Source organism: Octodon degus, unplaced genomic scaffold, assembly GCF_000260255.1.
Source record: "Octodon degus isolate 3935 unplaced genomic scaffold, OctDeg1.0 scaffold00037, whole genome shotgun sequence".
NCBI classification, from domain to species: domain Eukaryota; kingdom Metazoa; phylum Chordata; class Mammalia; order Rodentia; family Octodontidae; genus Octodon; species Octodon degus.
Window position 1 is genome coordinate 5,423,510 of NW_004524613.1, and position 20,316 is coordinate 5,443,825.

The following is a 20,316-nucleotide window of genomic DNA, read 5'->3' on the forward strand; positions in this document are numbered from 1 at the left end:
TATATATATGTATATATGTGTATATATATATATTTTGAATTTATCTTTAACTCTATTTCCTTCTAAAAGCATGGACAGCTGAGAATTTTTCTTTTCTTATTTTTCATGGAACCAATAAAAAATTCTACCACATTATACACATTTGCCATAACTGACAAAGACATGACTCAGATGCTTTTCTATTAAGCAGATTTCATTTAATTAGTTTGGATCAAATGGAGCGTGCTAAAGTAAAATATCCTATGGACATTAAGATCAAAATGCTTTTTTTAAAAAAAATAATTTATGTCTTAAATTCAATTCTTTAAGTTGAAGGCATTCGAGGAAAAAAAAAAACCTTATTCAATTCTTTAAGTTGAAACTAAGTCATTAATAAATCAAACTTTCATTTGTATTCTACAGAATCCACAGACCTGTTTAAGAATTCTCTGACCACTCAGAAAAGATAATCAGTAGGACTCCTCTCCATTCCTCCCAGGACCTAGATATAAAGGAAAATGGGCAAAAAGGAAGAAGAGAAACATCAGAAGACTAAATATAAACCCAACGAGGGGCCGGAGAGATGGCTCAGTGAATAAGCGCTTCCCTGGCAAGTGCAAGGGCCTGAGTTCAATCCCTGGTTCCGCAAAATAAATAAATAAATAAACCCAATGAATATATTCAAAACAAAGTCTTATGACAGACCAAATTTCTTCTATCATTGTTTCAACTAATTTTCTTCATACAGAACTGTAAAATACATCAGATGATGTCTAATCCAGTGGTTTTCTTAACCAGTAGGTTTTTTTTTTTTTTTTTTTTTGGTTTTTTACAAAAAAGCTTACTATAATCACCAAGGAAGCTCAAGATATTTTAAAAATACCTTTATAGTGGTTATGTGTATTTACTTTAAAATTCATTGTCTTTATCTACTCTATGTGTTGTATATTTAAATTAACATTAAAAAACAGATACAGTATTCTTGGCTCAGGCAGAATCTTTGAAAAATTCAAATTAAGTGGGTGTCAGTGCCACAGAGATTTCACAATTTGATTAGCTCACAGATGTTAGCTACAGATTTAGCCACTCTTATTTTCCTTTTGTTTTAAACTATATTTTTAAATTTAACACTTATTCTATTTGTCCTCTGAAAAGACTGTATTAAAGATGACAACCGCCCAAACAAACAAGGAAACAAATAAGTGGAAAGCTGTCCTGAGTTTATAACTATGCATTATTGTAGTTGCTTCACAGTCTACATAAGGAAATTAGCCTAACCATTTAAACTCAATTATATGTTTAATACTCTTTTTTTGTTTTGTTTTGGTGGTACTGGGGATTGAACTCAGGACCTTGCACTTGCCAGGCAAGCGCTTATTCTACTAAGCTATCTCCCCAGCCCTGTTTAATACTCTTAATAAAGATAAATTTCCAACTATTAGCACTAAAATCAACTGAGGACATATTTAGAATAGACTAACATATATAACAAAATTTTACAGGGTAACAATGGAAAGATGACTAGGCTCAGCACAGCAGGGTGGATGTTCTATTCTTCCTAGTTGTATCTTTTCATGAACTGTTGTATAATTTAGAGCACAAACTCAGCCTAAGGGCTTTAAATTATAAAGATGACAGACCAATGGAGTTAGAACTAAACAAAATCTCAAGTTCCTTTTAATCTTAAAAAATTTCAAGCAACAAATTAAGCAATCAATAAATAAGGACTCACCTGTAATCCCAGTACTCCGAAAGCTGAGGCAAGAGAATTATAGCAAGTTCTAGGTCAGCCTGGGCTACATAGGGAGTTCAAGGCCAGCCTTGAACTATTATACAGCAAGACACTGTCTAAAAAAAAAACAAAAACAAAAACAAAAAACCCCCAAACAACTCAAGGACTGAGCTGGGTTATACAAGCTAAATGGTAGTATGTTTGCCTAGGCCTGCCCTGAGCTTGGCCCTCAGCTCCATCAAAATCAAACCAAACTAAATTAATCCAATCCAATACCTTTAATGACTATTTATCAAGAAATTTAGGGACTAGAGATATAGCTCAGTGGCCCAGCACCTACTTGGCATGCACAAGGTCCTGATTTCCACTACAAAAAAATTGTGACAGTCTTTATAAAAAAAAATTGTCAATTTATATAATTTTTTTTTATGTTCTTAGTACAGGGTCTACAGGGTCTCACTACACAGATCAGATTCGTAGTGATACTCCTGTTAAGGGCTGAGATTACAGGCCCACAGCATCACGCTCAGTCTCAATGGCTACCTCAGCGTGCCCCGGGGGAGGGGTGAGCACAGCAGGCTGGGGATCCAATCCTGGTGCCTGCTGCCTAAGCAGGGGCTTTAATCTGTTCAGCATCTGGCCAGCCTGTAATTTTGCAATTTATAATAAAACTGAAAGTAGTGGGGCATGGTGGTGCATGCCCGTAATCCCAGCACTCCGGAGGCTGAGGCAGAAAGATCATTGCAAGTTCAAGACCAAACATGATCTACAAAGTGAGCTCAAGGCTAGCCTGAACTGCATAGTTAGACTCTGTCTCAAAAAGACAAAAACAAACAAACAAACAAACAAAAAAAACCCAAACTAAAATTAGCTATCTTTTAACCTAAATTTGGTGATTTATTCTACAAAAAGTAAATGTGTTTTTTCTTAAAGATACAGTATATATACAAAAGTGTGATAGGAAAAAAAATCAGAAATAACCTTAATACTCATTCCATTGAGTGAAAATAATGTAAAGAGAATATTTTGCAGATAGTAAAGAGTCAATTAGATAGTTGCTTAATGGGTATGGTATCAAGATGGTTGCATAAAGTATAAGAAAGTAAAGTAAGGTGTGGTGGTACACATCTGTAATCCCAGCATTTGGGAGGGTGAGGCTGGAGATTTGCAAGTTCAGAGCCAGCCTGCACTACATAGCTAATTCAAGGCCAGCCTCAACTACATAGTGAGCCCCTGTCTCAAAAAACAAAAGCAATTAATTAAAAAAATATATATTTAATTTTATTGAGAAATAATGAGCCATACAAAAGAAAAAGGACAGGTCGTGTGAAATAGTCATTAAACAGGTTATCAAGCAAGGAATATCTGAATTCCTCCCTCAGATTGTAAGTATATACAACTATGCCAGGCTATGATATCTTTATTTTTATAAAGTTTAACATAATAAATATATTATTAGGCCTATGTCAACATATTTAATATGAGTGGTAGATATTATTTCTGGTCTTTTTTTTGGAGTATGTTTAAATTTTTTCATGGTACAACATTAAAAATAGCCAGGCATGGTAATACATGCCTGTAATCCCAGCATTTGGGAGGCTGAAGCAGGAGGATCATCACAAATTCAAGACCACCATGGGCTACATAGTGAGTTCAAGACGAGCTGAGCTACATAGCTAGTCCCTGTTTCAACCCTTCCCCCTGAAAAAAACAACCATTAAAAATATTTTAAAAACCTGTATATCACTACTGTACTAAAAGAAAAAAATATGCAACTTAATACTGACTAGCAACTACTGTCAATATAAACTGGCTGTCTTCTCTTTTAAACTGGTAGTCATTCTTTTTTTCTTTTTGAGACAGGGTTTCACTATGCAGTTTAGTCTGGTCTTGAACTAACTCACTTTATAGCCCATGCTGGCCTTGAACTCAGTGCTCAGTGCTTCACTAGTATACTCGAGGCCCTGGATTCAATTTCCAGTACCACAAACAAATAATAAAAGTAAAAGAGGGGCTGGAGAGATGGCTCAGTGGTCTAAGGCACCTACTTAGAACAAGCTTGGCAAAGCATCAGGGACCGCAGTTCAATCCCCCAGCACCACATGCCAGCCAGCCCCGCCCCCTGGTGGGCTGAGCTGGCCACACACACACACCACTCTCTCTCTCTCTCTCTCTCTCTCTCTCTCTCTCTCTCTCTAACAAATAAAATAAAAAAAAAAAAGTAAAAGACTATGGTTGCAACTCAGTTTTATTCCTAGGTTTAATCCCTAGCTCCACAAAACAAAACAAAAAGCCCTCGAAGTTTGTTAGTTGTTTTTACTAATAGGAATTTCTTGAGTATCTTGACAAAAAAGAGGACATACAAATGAGAGAGGCTGGGTGTATTAAGTCACGAACCACCTGTTGTTCGGCAGGGTATTTATCCATGATTACCTGATCATAAAATCCCCTAATGTTTGAATCAGTTATCCACCATTTCAAATTACTCTCGCTTCATCTTTCTATTACTTAACACACTAACAAACCAGACTTCTTACTACTTCCCTAAATCTTTTATCATTTTCCATGCCTAATATTTCCTTTGTTGCCCTTAACTCCACTTGTTGTAAACTTACCCTTCTAAATATTTAGTAAGTTTCAAATGCCACTATTATGGCTTAAATTGTGTCCTTCAAAAAGATATGTTAAAGTCCTAACCTTCAGCGCCTGAGAATGTGAACTGATTTGGAAACAAGGACGCTGCAGATATCATTACTTAAGGTGTGATCATATTGGAGTAAGGTAAACTCTTAATTCAATATGACTCTTGTCTTTGTAAGAAGTAAATCTGGCCACAGAGACAGACATATGGAGAACTTGATATGACAACAGATGCAGAGTACTGTGATGAAGCAGCAAGCTGAGGTGTACCAAGGACTAATGGAAGCTAAAAGAGGCAAGGAAGGAGTATAATTCAAGTCTCAGAGGAGGCACTGCCCTGCTAACATTCTTAGGTTCAGGTTTTAGCCTCCAGAACTGTGAAAGAATAAACTTCTGTTGTTAAATAAGTCATCTAGATTGTAGCACTTTGTTACACCACAAGAAATGAATACACCATTTCTCCATGAAGGCCTTTTCTTACATTCCAACTAGAAGTGATCTCTTTCTTCTCTCCTTGCCCGCAATATTTACTATTTCAGTTAAAAACTACTTTCCCCTTTCTTTTGATACATTTGTTTTGTTTTGGCTTTTTGAGACAAGAATTCACTGTGTAGTTCAGGCTGGCCTTGAACTAAGTAACCCAGGCCAGCATCAAACTCATGGGTTTTTTCCTGCTTCAGTCTTTGGAGTGCTTGGGAGTACAGATGTGTGCCAGCACACTTGGCTTCCCTTTTCTTTTGTTCACTTGACTTTCACAAATGGATTAGGTTCACGGAAGGCAGAAACTAATGGCTGGTCCTCTATACCCAGGGATTCAGCATGGAAAAAATTAGAGGAAAAAAAAAATTGTACTAAACATGTAGACGTTTTTCTTTGTCATTGTTCCTTAAGCAATACAATATAGCAAGTATTTGCATAGCATTTGCACTGCATTAGGTATTGTAAGTTATCTAGAAATGATTCAAAGTATATAGGAAGATATACATAATTATATGTAAATACTAAAACTTTTTTTCTTGTATCTTACAGTGCCCCATTGTGCCCATTACAGAAACATTTTATATAAGGGACTTTAGCATCTGTGGATTTTAGTATTTAAAGAGGCCTAAAATTATTACTGTTGTAACTGACACATTATATAGTTCAATAAAAGTTAAAGATGCAGTTCTGGTCTTTAGTTTTATGCTCTTTGTATATAAAATAAAGCATATCAGCAAATTGTAGGACTGCATTGCTCCTTCCATCAAAGCCTTAGTATTCCCTTTAGATATCTATCTATCTATTTATCTATCTATCTATCTATCTATCTATATCTAGTTGTTCATTAACTCATAAGTTTTACTGAGGTGCTAAGCAGCCACATTACATCCTTCTTAGAATAAAGTAAAACAGAAAAGTTCAAATGTACAAAATAAATGTCAGACAATACAATAAGTAGACACTTAGAGTTGAAGGGAAAGATGGGGGAAGCAAACAAATACAGGCCCAGCCTTCAAGGAGCACCCAATCTAGTGAGTAGGGAAGGAGTAAACTAGCTCCATATCTTTCCTTTCTTCCATACTAATCCTGTACTTCATAGTAAGGCCTCCTTTCCTATTATGCAGCTTTTATTACATACACGTATGGCTAAAAACTTTAGAAGGCTTCTCACTACTTAGTCAATCAAGTCTAATCTTCCCAGCTTGAAACAGAAGAGTATTCAATGCCTTCCATAATTTGGAAGCATAGTATGCAGAGATTAGGAAGACAGGATTTATAATTAAGATTACCTGGATTCAAATTATTTCTCCAGTAATTATTAGCTCTGCTCATTTGCTTCTTAGTTAAAAGGGAAAACAATGGGGCCAGGGAGATGGCTCAGTAGAATAAGAGTTTGCCTGGCAAGTTCAAGGGCCTGAGTTCAATCCCCGGTTCCGGAAAAAAAAGGAAAACAAAACGAAAAAACCCAGTACCTATCTCACTAGGTTGTTGTGAGGATTAAGTAAAATAGTGCCTGTGAAATGCTCAACATCTTGTCTAGCAAAAAAGAAGCATGCAAAAATTCTGAGCTATTAATATTGTCTTAAAACTTTATCTAACTGGGGCTGATGAGATGGCTCAGTGGTCTGGAGCACCTACTTAGAACAAGCTGAGCAAAAGCACAGGGACCGCGGTTCAATCCCCAGCACCACACGCCAGCCAGCCCCGCCCCCTGGTGGGCTGAACTGGCCACACACACACAAAATAAATTTTAAAAAAAACTTTATCTAATTATAATTATTCAATCTCCATTTCTAGACCTACTGGTAACACCTTTGTTAACAACATTTTATTCTCCATGCAAACTGGACTCTTTATTAACTCCTAAACACTCACTGATTTATGCTTTTACTAAGCCTTTCACTCATTATGTCTCAATTCCAAGTATTAGGATTGTATCAAGAAGCTGATACAAGGGGCGGGGAGATAGCTCAGTAGAATAAGTGCTTGCCTGGCAAGTTCAAGGGCATGAGTTCAATCCCCAGTTCCAACCAAAAAAAAAAAAAAAAAAAAGGGAAGAAGAAGCTGCTAAGTTTGAGGCCAGCCTGTACTATACGAGACCTTGTATAAAGTAAAAAAAACAATGCAAATTTCTAAATATTCTTGGGAATTCTGCTCATGGGCCTCTTTCAGGTATCATATTCTGATATGCAAGCTCCGTAACACATTACAGAAACTCCTCACTACATAATCTCTGGCTGGATTGGTCCTATATTTTTTAGAGTTATAGCCAATAAACACTCTAAGTGGTAGAGCTCAATATGTTTCATGAATAATTTCCTATTTCTCTCATATAACCACTCTGTTGGACAACAGCTCCACATCAGAAGTAAAAAGAGCTTTTTCTGTAATATTTCATTTATTTTAAAAAATTTATGTTTTAAAAACATAAATTTTATGTTTTTAAACAGGATACAGGGTGTCACTACCCAGCTCAGACTTGTAGTGATCCTTCTGTTTTCAGTCTCCCCAGAGCAGGGATTACAGGCATGTACCACCATGCCTGGACTTGGTGCCCAGCTCAGTGTGCCCAGGGGTGGGACATGGGGGGGGGGAGCAGGGTTGGTGCTGTAGTACCAGGGATCAAACCCTAGTCTCTGAGCTTGCCTAAGCAGATGCTTAGTCCACTGAGCTATGTCGCTGGCCCTTCTGTAATATTTCATAAAACTAGCCAGTAAGTTTTCTTTTTTATCACCAATATAGTAATTTTTAATATAACACAGTAGCTACCATACAGTAGATTTCTATTCAAGAAGCTAAACTGAATCTTTTAATTTGAATTATCATTTTATTCATTATGAACAAGTATGGCTTAGTCTCAGAAACAGATTTTAATATTTACCTGCCCTCCAAAAATCATGTATCAATTCTGGGCCATTCTGCCTCTAACCCAATATGTGATTTAGCAGATTTTGACAAGATTTTCCAAGATAATGATTGTGTAACTTAAAAAAAAAAATGGTGTGATGTTGAGGACCAAACCTACAGCTCTGCATATACTAGGCAAGTACTCTACCCTGGACCCACACCCCAGTTCATGTGTAAAATTTTAAAACAGGAGTATGAGCCAAATAAAACATGTGTTGGCCAAATCTAACCACACGGCGCCAGTATGGAAGTTCTCTGTCAAAGTAGTGTTAGTGCAAAATGAGTCCATTTCAGCAGTCTAAGCCCTAAAACTAAGCAGCTCCTTGAAAGCATGTCCTGCAACTCCGAGCCTAGCTTTGAAATCATTCAGAACACCTGAAAGCTAGACAATTAGACATTTAACATTAGACAATTTAGTTGAGTACAGTGAGCTACTACTCTGTGCCCTGGGAAGTCAGAAATTAATGGTAGTGTCAAATAGCTGACATTTATTGAACATTTTATAGGTGCCAGACATTGTTCTACACATTAACTCATTTAATCCTTACAATAACTCTGTACAAAAAATAAATTTAAAAAATCTGTAGATATTATCCTTAAAGATGAAACAATTGAACTCTGAAAAAGGAGACTGAAGAGGATCTCAGATGGAAAAACAGCCCTTGTTCCTGGGTAGATGGAATCAACAGAGTGAAAATAGCCATATTTCCAAAATAGTTACACAGATAATGCAGTCCTGATCAAAATACCTTTACCATATCTTCCAGAATTAGAGAAAACAATACTAAAGTTCATTTAGACCCAGAAAAGACCTACTATACCAAAAGCAATTGTGGGCAACAAAGGCTAGGCAAGGTAAGGCAAGGCAAGGGCATCACAATCCCGGACTTGAAATTATACTACAAAGGTACTATGATAGAAACAGCATAGCATGGTACTAGGGGGAAATAACAGACCCAAGTATCAATGGGACAGATTAAAAGATGAAACAACTCAAAACACAGGCACTTATCTTTGACAAAGGAACAAACACCTCCACTGGAAGAAAGACAGCCTTTTTAATAAATGGTGCTGGAAAAACTGGCTTTCTACATGCCAAAGATTAAAATTGGAGCCATACCCTTTCACCATGTACTAAATTAAAATTGAAATAGATTAAAGATCCAAATACTAAAACAGAAACACTAAGTCTGCTGGAGGACAGAATAGGTAGAACACTTGAAGACACTGGTATAGGCAAAAAATGTATGAACAAAACCCCAATAGCACAGAAATAACACAAAGAATTAACAACTAGGATCTCATCTCATTAAAAAGCATTTGCACAGTAAAAGAAACCAGTGAAGAGACAACCCAGTGTGGGAAAAAAATTCTGTCAGCTTTTCCTCAAAAGATTAGTATCTCAAACATATAAAGAACTAAAAAAAAAAAAAAAAAAAAAAAAAAAAATCAGAAACCACCCCAATTTAAAGACTCAATCTAAAAATAAGCATCTGAGATGAACAGCCACTTCTCACATGAAAAATACAAATGGCACATAAACATATGAAAAAAATTTCCACATCACTAGTCATTCAAGAGATGCAAATTAAAACAATGAGATTCCATCTCCAGAAATAATGGCTGTTATCAAGAAATCAATCACAAATGCTGGAGGAGCTTTGAGGAAAAAGGAACACTTCTCTCCTGTTGGTGGGAGTACAGACAAGTGCAAACACTATGGAAATCAATGTGGAGATTCCTCAAAAAACTGGGACTACAAGTTCCATTCCACCCAGCTATTTCCCTTATTGGTATCATCCCAAAAGAATTAAAAGCATCATACTATAGTGATATACACATCCATGTTAATAATGGCACAGTTTGTGGCCAAATCTTGGAAACAGCTGTTTCCACCAACTGGTGAATGGATAAAGAAGATGTGGTTGCTTTATATAACGGAGTACTACTCTGCCATAAAGAAGGCTCAAGACATTTCTGGATAAATAGATGTACCTTGAGATCATAATCTTAAGTGAAATAAGTTGGACACATTTTTTCTATGGTGAGAAATTGACAATATAAATAAGGACCAAAACATATAATAGGTATTGTGAAATAGGAAAAAATGTTCAAACAGGGAGGGGGAGGAGAAGGTGAGGGGAAGGAACAAAGAGAAAAGTGAAACTAAAATGAGAAAAGGAAAAAATGGAAACAAAACTTTATAAATAGGGAGGAGAGGAGGGGTTGAAGGGAAGGTAGAGAAATGGTGAAAAAAAAAAAAAAAAGAAAAGTTATATTACATATAGGTATAACCTTTCTATGATGAAAATATGATCATTATGTGTATCTAAAACATACCAATGTTGGCCAGGCATGGTGGCACATCCCTGTAATTCCAGCACTTGGGAGGCTGAGTCAGGAGAATCCTCATAAGTATGAGGCCAGCATGGGATATATAAGTGAGTTTAAAGGCAGCCTGTACTACATAGTAAGACCCTGCTTTAAAAAAAAAAAAAAAAAAGTAACAATAAAATGGAGTTGGAGGAAAAAAAAAGACAGGAAAAAAACCTTACAAATACAATCAGACTACCCCAAGTTAAAGACTCAATCTAAAAATGGGCATCTGAAATAAGACACTTCTCACATGAAATACAAATAGCAAGTAAATATATGAAAAAATGTTCAATATCACTGGTCATTCAAGAGATGCAAATTAAAACAACAGAGATTCCATTTCACCCAGGGAAAAATGGCTATTATGAAGAAATCAACCAATAATAAATGCTGGAAAGGTTATAGGGCAAAAAAGTACTCAAAGTGAGATAACTTTGACTTAAATTGGCACATGAATCCTTTGCGCCTAGCATAATACCTGGTACCTAGTAGCAGCCTGTTGAATCAAAGACAAGCTGGCTGCTATGACAGGAAAATGACATCTAGGGCTTCAAATGTGAGAATCCATAGATGGAATGCGGGGGAGGGGGTGTCTATGAATTTAGATAGGAAAAAATAAACCTTTTGGACAGGTGTGGTACACATGTCTGTAATCCCACACTCGGGAGGCTGAAGCAAGAGGACTGCATGTGCAAGCCCCGCCTGAGCAACTTAAGATCCTGCCTTGGGGGCTGGGGAGAGTGTTAAGCGATAGCTCAGTGGTCTAAGTGCCTGTCTGGTAAGCACAAGGACCCCATCAATCCCAGGTACTGCAAACCATGCCACCCCAGAACTGGGTGTGGTGGTGCATGCCTGTAATCCCAGAGCTGGGGAGGCTGAGACAGGAGGGTCACTACCAAATCTGAACTGCTGTAGGGAGTTCTTATAACAAATAAATAAAACAGAAAAAAAAAAAAAAGATCCTGTGTCAAAAAAAGGGGTGGGGATATAGCTCAATGTGAAAACCCTAGATTCAATCCTCAGTACTACAAAAGAAAAAAAAAAAATTCACTAACCTCTAACTGAAAGTTACTATCTTACTAAAATATGAATTTAGGTAACAAGTTGAAATTCTAGTACTAGGAGTTACCTGCAACTCTGTGACAATAAAAATCACAAACATAATTATGTTATATTACAGTTTTTGCTGATATCTTCAAGTATTATTTATGCTTATCATATCTTTGAAATTATAATTATCAGACTCCTCGCAAAATCTGATTTTTCTGTTTTTGGAGTACTGGAGATCAAAACTGGGGCCTTACTTCACACATTCTAGGCAAGCACTCTACCACTGAGCTACGCCTACAGCCTTAGATATATTTTAATATGCTGACAAGGACATATGTATACTAGTATATCATGATTTGAATATTTTAATAATTGTATTTCAATATAATTGGCTTCCTCACAGCACTTGGAAGACTGAGGCCAGCCTGGGCTACAAAGCCAGGACCTGTCTCAGAACAATACTGCCACCACATATATATATATATATTTTTTTTTCCAGTTATATAAAATAAGGTACATTATTAAATTTGAAAGAAAATAATATATATTTGATAAGAAAAATAATGCTCAGTATTGATATTGATTTGGGTTTTTTGTGTCCTTTTTTCAGTTATATAAAATAAGGTACATTAAGTTTGAAAGAAATTTTTCTTTCATTATTTAATATACCTTATTTTATATAACTGAAAAAACTTACCTTGCTGGGCATGGTGGCACATACCTAGAATCTTAACACTTGGGAGGCTGAGGCAGAGGATCTACAAAGTTTGAAGTCAGCCTGAGCTACAAAGTGAGTTCAAGGCCAGCCTGAATTACATAGTAAAACCCTATATTTTTTTTTTGAGAGGCATCTATGTGCATCCCTAGGTGCATCTATTCACATGGCAAAGATAAATCTGGCCTCACTGCAGTATAAAGATCCAGGATAGAGCCTTGGGAAGTAGATCAGTGGCAGAGTACACATTCAACATGAACAAGTCCTTGGTTTATATAACTAGCACACGCGTGGGCGCGGGTGCACGCGCGCGCGTGCGCGCACACACACACACACGGCTGTACAAATGCATAGTATTGAAAAATCTTAGTTAATAAATGTCTTCTTGGGCTGTAGAGATAGCTCAGTGGCATAAGCACCTGCCTGGCAAGCATAAGGTCCCAAGTTTGAACCTTGCTACCAACAAAAGAGAAATAAATAAATGCCTTCTTAACCTTCTTACTCAAAGTCCTTTTTGACTATACTGGACCCTAGATTTACTATAGTCATCACTGAGTATCCATGGAAAATTGATTCCAGGACTCTTGGGATATCAAAATCTGTGGTTAGGCCAGCCAGGTAGCTCAGCAGATTAAAGCACCTCAATACCTCCTCCTGGGTGCATGGAGACAGCGCAGTAGACTGGGCGTGGTGGCACACCCCAGTAATCCCAGCACTTGAGAGGCTGAAAAACAGGAAGGATCACTATGAGTCCGATCTGTGTAGTAAGACCCTGTGGACCTTGTACTAAATACATAAAAAAAAAAAAAAGAAAAAATCTGTGGATACTCAAATCTAATACATAATATGGTGCCGTATCTGCAAATTCTACTTTAAATCTTCGTCAGCTTATTTATACTATCTAATACAAGTAATATGCCACTGCATAGTGAATGATGACAAGAAAAATATTGCTCAGTACTTATATTGTTTTGGGTTTTTTGTTTTGTTTTGTTTTTTTTGAGGCAGGGAATCACTATGTAGTTCAGGCAGGCCTTGAAGACATTTTGAATTCCAGGGTATCCTCTAACTTGCCAGATCTTCCTACCTCAGCTTCCCAGGTGCTGGGATTACAGGTATGTTGTCACCACGCCCAGGGACACATTTTAATAAAGAGTACTTTCAACTGACCACTAGTTGAGGCCATGGATGCAAAACCTACAGGTACAGAAAGCCAACTGTATAACACGACTGATTTGCATAGTGCCCCTCAGAACTCCCACTGCTCATATTAACATTGAGATCTGTCATGCTTCAACTTCAATTAAAGTTTTAACACAATATAGACCCTAGGTTCCTACCAATGTTTTTTGTTTGTTTTTTCTGTTGGGTTTCTTGTGTCCTTCTACTTCTGCTATCAGTAAACAACTAAAAGAGAAGAAGCATATCTTAAAACTAGAAAGATGGCTTCCCCCCTCCCAACCCTGGAGTTTGAACCTAGGAGTGGTCTATCATTGAAATACATCCCCAGCCTTTTAAATTTATTTATTTATTTATTTTGAGACACTGTCTCACTATGTAGTTGACCTTGGGCTTATGCTCACTTTGGTAAACTCCAGGCTGGTCTTAATTTACAGCAATCCTCCTGTCTCAACCTCCCAAGTGCTGGGATTACAGGCAAGTGCCACCATGCCTGGCTTAAATTTATTTTTAAATGTTGAGGCAGGGTCTTGCGGAGTTGCCCAGTCAGTACTTCCAGCTTATATCCTCCTGCCTCAGCCTCCCTCAGTGCTGGGATTATAGGCATGCACCACCACCAAGCTCAGTTAGGGGTTCTTAAGGATAAATTCTCTGCAGCAAAAGAGATGTGCTAGAAAATATCCAATAGCTGGTTACCTATACTTCTTTGTATCCATCCCCTTCACTTTTGAACAAACTTGTCACAAAACCACAACTGATTATGTAATACATGCTGTTATGCTTAAACATTTTCCTCTCAACTAATAAATTCCTTTAAGGCAGTGAGTTGAATGAGAAGACAGTAGATCACTTTTAGGAGTTTTGTCACCAGTGTGTATAATCTTGGGAAGTCTACTTTCTGTCTTAATGAGACACCACTATTTGCTCTGAAATCATAACTTTTAATTTTACAGATTCATTCTTCTTCATCATTCTTATTGGCTTCAACAGTCTTTCTGATGACCTCCCCAGGTGACCCTGCTCTTAAGCAGTGGGCTGTCCCATCAGGGAAGACATGCTTGGGTCAACACCCTCAACAGCCTAGTGCCTCCTTTTAAAGAAACATACAACTCCCTAAGTTTTTCTTGGGGTGGTGGTGCTGCTGCTGCTAAGATAGGGTCTTGCTGCGAAGCTGGCAATCCTCCTGCCTCAGCCTCCCAAGTGCTGGGATTACAGGCCTGTGACACCACTTCCAACTTCCCTAAATTGATGGTAGTTCCCTCCTTTCTTGTCACCCAGTTCAGCATGATGTACCATTTGCTGGCCAGCTCCAACACCCAAACCTCAGCCTCCCATTGCACTCATCAAGGTTTTTGCCCCAACCCCCACAGATGGTGAAGGCTCCTGGGGACTCCTAAGTCCTCAGTCATTTGGGAGTCCTGGAGATGGTAGATCTGCCCCTGAACCTGTCCTATCGGATACACCCATTTATACCTGTATTTCTAATCACCTCTTCACCGCAAAGAATTGTTCCAACACTGACAGCCTGAGCTTGATCCTACCTAGCCTGGAGTTTGGAACACGACCCACGGCCTAACCCAACTCCACGACCTGCCATCTATCCCCTCACCATGGACCCCGACCCTGGTTCCGTTCGGATCCAGTGTCTCTTCTCCGCGGACCCCGCCAAGACCCCACGTCCAGCTCTGCCAGTTTCTCGGGCTTGGAGCGCCACCCCGCGCAGACCCCGGCCAGCCCTGCACTCCCTCAGCGCCCGGGACCCCACGTCCCGCACCCTCCCCAAGCCCTACCGGGCCGCCGCTCCCACCAGCGCCCCCGCCCGAGGCCCGGGGCCCGCTCCCCAACATGGCGACGGGGACTGCAGAGCCACCGGCAAGCAGTCAGTCGGGCGGGCAGGCGGGCGGGCAGTCGGGCGGGGCGGCTCCGGGCCGGGCCCGCACTACGGTCGTCCGGCGCCATTTTCCCGCGCCGACCCCGGGCGGCGCCTCCTCCCCACGAAGCCAGCCAGGCCGCGACCGCGGACGCCTGGCAGGCCCACCCCTTACGGGCCCGCGTCGCGTCGTCTCACCTGAGCACGGCCCCGGCCCTCCCGGGCGGGCCTCGGAGCGCCGGCCCGGGCCGTGCGTGCCCGCCGTCCTCCGTGCGTCCGCCCGCCCGCCCTCGCGTTCACCCGTCAGTCCCGGCCGTCGGCGCCCGGCCTCCCGCAGCCCGACCCGGTAGGGCCTCAGGGAGCCGGCGGGGAGGGGGATGGGCCGGACCGGGCCGGGGAGGGAGGGGGAGGGAAGGAGAAAGGGAGGGAGCGCGGGTGGGGGCGGGGCGGACGGGCCCGAGGGGCGGGCCCTGCCCACGTGACCAAGCGTCCCCGCGAGCGCGAGGTGGAGCGCGCGCGCGTTCTCTAGAGTGCAGAGCGTGCGGTTCTTGCTGGTATCCGGTGAGTTTCTTTCTCGTTGCTGCTCTGGCCTTGGTTCAGTCCTATTCTAGGACGTGTCAACAGTACAAGTCTCAGTTTGCCAAACTGAAATATGAGGATACTTTTTTCCTTGAGATGGAAAAACAAGAAAGATAAGGAAAATGAAAAGTACTTTGCAGTTCTTGACACAGTGTTGAATAATGTCATTACTAAGTGTAGTGTTTAATGATGACAGTGGTGATAACAATCTTTATTATGGTTACCCTATAAATCTCTACTTTTTCTCATCATTGCTATCATTCCAGCAAGTTTCAGTGGGTGCCAAAATATGGAACTCTCGAGTGAATAAATGAGTGTGACCTCTCCCCTCCCCAAATGTTGGGATAGGCCTCCTAGGTATAGGACCAGATGTCTGTCATACAAGTGTGGATTCAAATGTAGCTACCACTGAACGGCTTTGTGATTTTTTTCTATACTGCTGTGAATCTCGGCTTTCTTACCTGTAAAATGGAGTTTGCAGTTATGTTAGGAGCATCACAGAAAGTAGATGAGCATGCAGATTGTAAACTGAACAGCTCACTTGTGTTGGTTCCATCTGAAAAAGGGAATCAGGAATTCTCCACAAATTTGTGTGTGTGTGTGTGCGCATGCGCACGTGTTTACTGTAAGTAATAATTTTTTGGGGGAGTGGAACCAGGGATTGAACTCAGGCCCTTGTACTTGCCAGGCAAGCACTTATTCTACTGAGCCAGTAATAATTTTTTTTACAACTCTGGGAATTCAAAATTAACATCCATGCCCATACAAGAGCCATGGGGTATGGGGAGACCCTTGGCATTTTCACACCCACCCCTGGGTTCCCTCCAAACTATTCTCCATCCTGCTGTCCGAGTAACATTTCCAAGTCAGAATTCTGATCATATCAAACCCACCACCACTAAAAAAAAAAAAATTGCTATTAGACAAAGGCCAAATGAATCTCTTATTGTTGCCCTCATAGCATTTCCAAACTTGGGTCCCCTTCCCTTCTCTCTGGACTGCAGCCACAATGACCTGTATTATACATTGTACTTCTTTCTCTGGACCTTTGCACATACTGATCCTGCCCAAAGTTCTTTTTCCATATAGATAACTGATCAGCCTTCAGATAGATCCCTGGTGAAACATGGCTACGTGGTGCCTTGATCGCTCTTCCTGGTTCTTAGTGGCATGTACTTGTCTTCAGTAGAGTACGCTAAATTCTTTTTGTCACTAAACTAGACTACTTAAGGAAAGAAACCATATCTATTTTGTTTACTGCAATTTTCTTGTTACACCCCATGATGCATGACTCAGAATAGGTGCTCAGGAAATATTTATTATATGCCAAGTATATGATATACTTAGGTGCCATGGTAGGTACCAGCTCAAGAGAAGAAAAAGAAGCAAGAATTACAGACAACCACGAGAGGTGCCTTAGACTTTAAGCTTATGAAATTAATAGCAGAAAGATTTTTAAAGAACTTGGTAGTTGGATGTGGTGGTGCACCCCTGTACTCCCAGTTCTTCCAAGGCAGGAGGATTGCCGTGACTTCAAGGCCAGCCTGGGCTACATAATGAGTTCAAGGCCAGCATGAGCTACATAGCAAGACTTGGTCTCAAAAATAAAATCCTATTTGCTAGGATTTTATTGAGGATTTTTGCATCTATGTTCATGAGGGAGATTGGCCTGTAGTTCTCTTTCTTAGTTGCGTCTTTCCCTGGTTTTGGTATCAGTATAATACTTGCCTCCAGGATGATTTTGGGAGGATTGCTTCCTTTCAAAAATAAAATCCCTGAAAAATATTTTGAATTTTTTCTCTTAACATTTAAAAGCTGAGTTATAATTTATGTATAGTACATTGAAAAAATTTACATGTTTACCCAACAGAATTTTTTACCTATGTTCCTTTGATAGCACCAGCTGGATTAAGTTACAGATTCACTGACTCAGAAAATTTTCTTTTGCCTCCTTCCATGTATTCCTTTTTAGTAAATACTTGCTTCCCCCAGAAGTAACTGTTATTTTGACTTCTAGCGTCCTAAGTTAATTTTGACAGTTCTTGGACTTCATATAAAAGAATGTACAACATATACTCTCCTGTGTTAGCGTAAACTGACACAGCAAAAGAGTGACTTTTGATTATTATGCAATTTATGATTTGATTAATTAATAGATTGAAAAACTAAATTATAAAAACTCCAGTTATTTCATCCTGCCGAGACACAGCTCCTGTGCAACAGCCAGCCCAAAGGCCAAAATAACACTACCAACAAAAAATCTAGAGAGATAAGAAAGCTCTCAAAGGCTCAGGAACGGAACACTAAACAAAAATTTGAAAATAGGTGGAGGACTTGAACAGATATTTCTCCAAAGAAATTTACAAATGGTTAAGAAAAACATGTGAAAAGATGTTCAATCTCACTGGCCTTTAAGGAAATGTACATTAAAACCACAATGAGACACCATTTCATGCACATTATAATAGTAATTTCTTTTCTTTTTAATATATTTAGTACAGAGTCTACAGAGTCTTACTACATAGATTGGACTTGTAGTGATTCTCCTGTTATTAGCCTCCCAAGCACTGGGATTACAGGCTGTGTGCCATCAGGTCCAATCTAAATCAGCTTGCCCCAGGGGCAAGGCTGGGATCAAGCCTGGCTGCTACACTCTGCCTAGGCAGGCGCTTTATTCAGCTGAGCTCTCTGGCCGGTCCTAATAGCAGTTTTTTTAAAGATGGAAAATAACAAATCTTGACAAGGGAGGGGAAAAATTAGAGGCCTTACTCATTGCTAGTGGGCATGTAAACTGATGTAGCCACAGTGAAAAAGTTTGTCATATTTTCCAAAAAAGTTAAAGATAGGATCACCATATGATCTAGCACTTCTATCTACTTCAAGATATTTATCCAAAAAGCACCAAAAACATAGACTTGAAAAGATGTTTGTGCACCCATTTACATAGCAGCATTGTTCTAAATGACCAAAAGGTTGAGTCAATCCAAATATCCATCGATAGGTGAAAGATAAGTGGGATGTGGTCTATGTGGTAGAATGCTTTCAACCTTAAAAAAAGGAAGAAGGCACAGAGGGGGTAGCTCAACGGTAGGATAAATGTTCAGCATGTACCAGGTCCTGGATTCCACCCCCAGCTGGGGAAAAAAGAAATTCTGACATGTTACAGCATGGATACAACTTGAAGACACTATACTAAGGAAAGAAACGTAAAAGGACAAATACTAATCAGATGAGATGTGTAACTTATAACCCCAGCTACTTGAGAGGGTGAGATAGTTAACAAGTTTTGAGGCCAACCTGAACAATTTAATGAGATGCTGTCTTGAAATAAAAAAACAAAAAGGGCTGTATTAGAGTACTTGGGTTCAATCCCCAGTACCACCAAAAGGAATATTGTATGATTCTTCTTATATGAAGTTTCTAAAGTAATCAGTTTTATGAACACAGAATAATGTTTGCTCATGGCTGGAGACAGCATGAATTGGGAAGTATTTAGTGGGTACAGAGTTTCATATGTAGTAGATGAAAAGGTTCTGGTGATAGAGGGTGATATGGTTGCATAACATTGTGAATGACTTAACGCCATTCAACTATATACTTGATAAGTCATTAAAATGTTGGATTTTATGTATATTTCAACACACACCAAAAGGATTCTAGAACACCAAAGAGATTGAGAACCTGACAGCACTATCATACTTTTACATTGTTGCCCATAACCTTCAATGGAAGCTCTTGGCTTTCCTCTGGATCTACAAGAACCCAAGAATCAGAGGGAACAGTGCCCATATGGGCACCTACACACCCTGCAGGTGGGAATAGCAGGTTCATAGGCCACAGAATATTTGTTTCCCATAAGAGGCAGCACAGGAACAAAAGCAGGCCATGAACTGGCAGCTAGTGTAGCAGAGTGATTATAGGATTGGACTCTGAAGACAAAACACCCAAGTTCAGAGTCTAGCTCTGTCATTTATTTATATGATCTTAGGAAAATTCAGGCTGAGGAAGCTGAAGCAGATGGATTGCTGCAAGTTCAAGGCCAGCCTGAATTGCATACATATAGTGAGACCCTGCTGTGGGGAGAGGAGGGGAAAGAGGAAATCCTGAGAGACACAGATAATACCCCTGATTCAGATTAGATTTTTAATAAAGAAAATCAATTGTTCTTTAATATGAAAGTTTGCTTAGCATTTATTTTTTATTTTTTTTTCTTTTCAAAGTTTTATTGATAAACATATAGCAATGAGACAGTTTCAAATCAAATCGAAAGTACAGTTTCAACAAATAATACACTGCATATATTCTTCTTAGTGGTTGCTTAGCATTTATTGAACTACTGTTTTCTTATAAGGGTATTTTGCTGTGATAAAATTAATACTGAAGTTTTAAATTATGTCTTTAAGAAAAACCATAGCAAAAAAAAGAAAGAAAAAGAAAAAAGAAAAACCATAGCAAATTGAAGGAGGGGAAAGAACAAAACTATCTGGAGAGTATATGTGTTCTTTTTTTCTTTTTTATTCCTATTTTCAGCCTTCCCATTGCTAGGATTACAGGCATGTGCCACCACGTCGGGACTCTGTCACTGGCTCAGTGTGCCTGAGGACTTGCCAGAGTGGCATGCAGTACTGGGGGACTGAACCCTGGTCCTTGTGCTTGCCTAAGCAGGAGCCTAGTCCGCTGAGCTATCTTGCTGGCCCTGATAGTATAAGCATTCTTGTGTCTTCAGGGTTCCTCACAACAATGCAAAATAACAAGATTACCACATTTAGTTCGGTGAGTTATACCCTGCTGGAAAGTATATATATATAT

At 39.4% G+C, this 20,316-nt stretch overlaps 1 protein-coding gene across 8 annotated transcripts in view; it reads right to left on the bottom strand.

Moving 5' to 3' along the window:
• The window catches only part of Ncoa6 (nuclear receptor coactivator 6), a 97,667-nt gene extending 82,318 nt beyond the window's left edge, over nucleotides 1–15,349 (bottom strand). For 3 of the 8 annotated variants that reach the window (XR_002821014.1, XM_023714776.1, XM_023714775.1), the window contains exons 1-2: nucleotides 15,127–15,348; nucleotides 414–481 (exon numbers count right to left, since the gene is read on the bottom strand). The gene's annotated coding sequence lies outside the window, so the exon portion shown is untranslated. Of the gene's footprint in view, nucleotides 1–413; nucleotides 482–1,711; nucleotides 1,743–15,126 lie in introns of those variants that run through there. The other 5 variants (XM_023714777.1, XM_023714772.1, XM_023714778.1 and 2 more) reach the window with 4 other exon arrangements.
• Nucleotides 15,350–20,316: the final 4,967 nt, after the last annotated feature.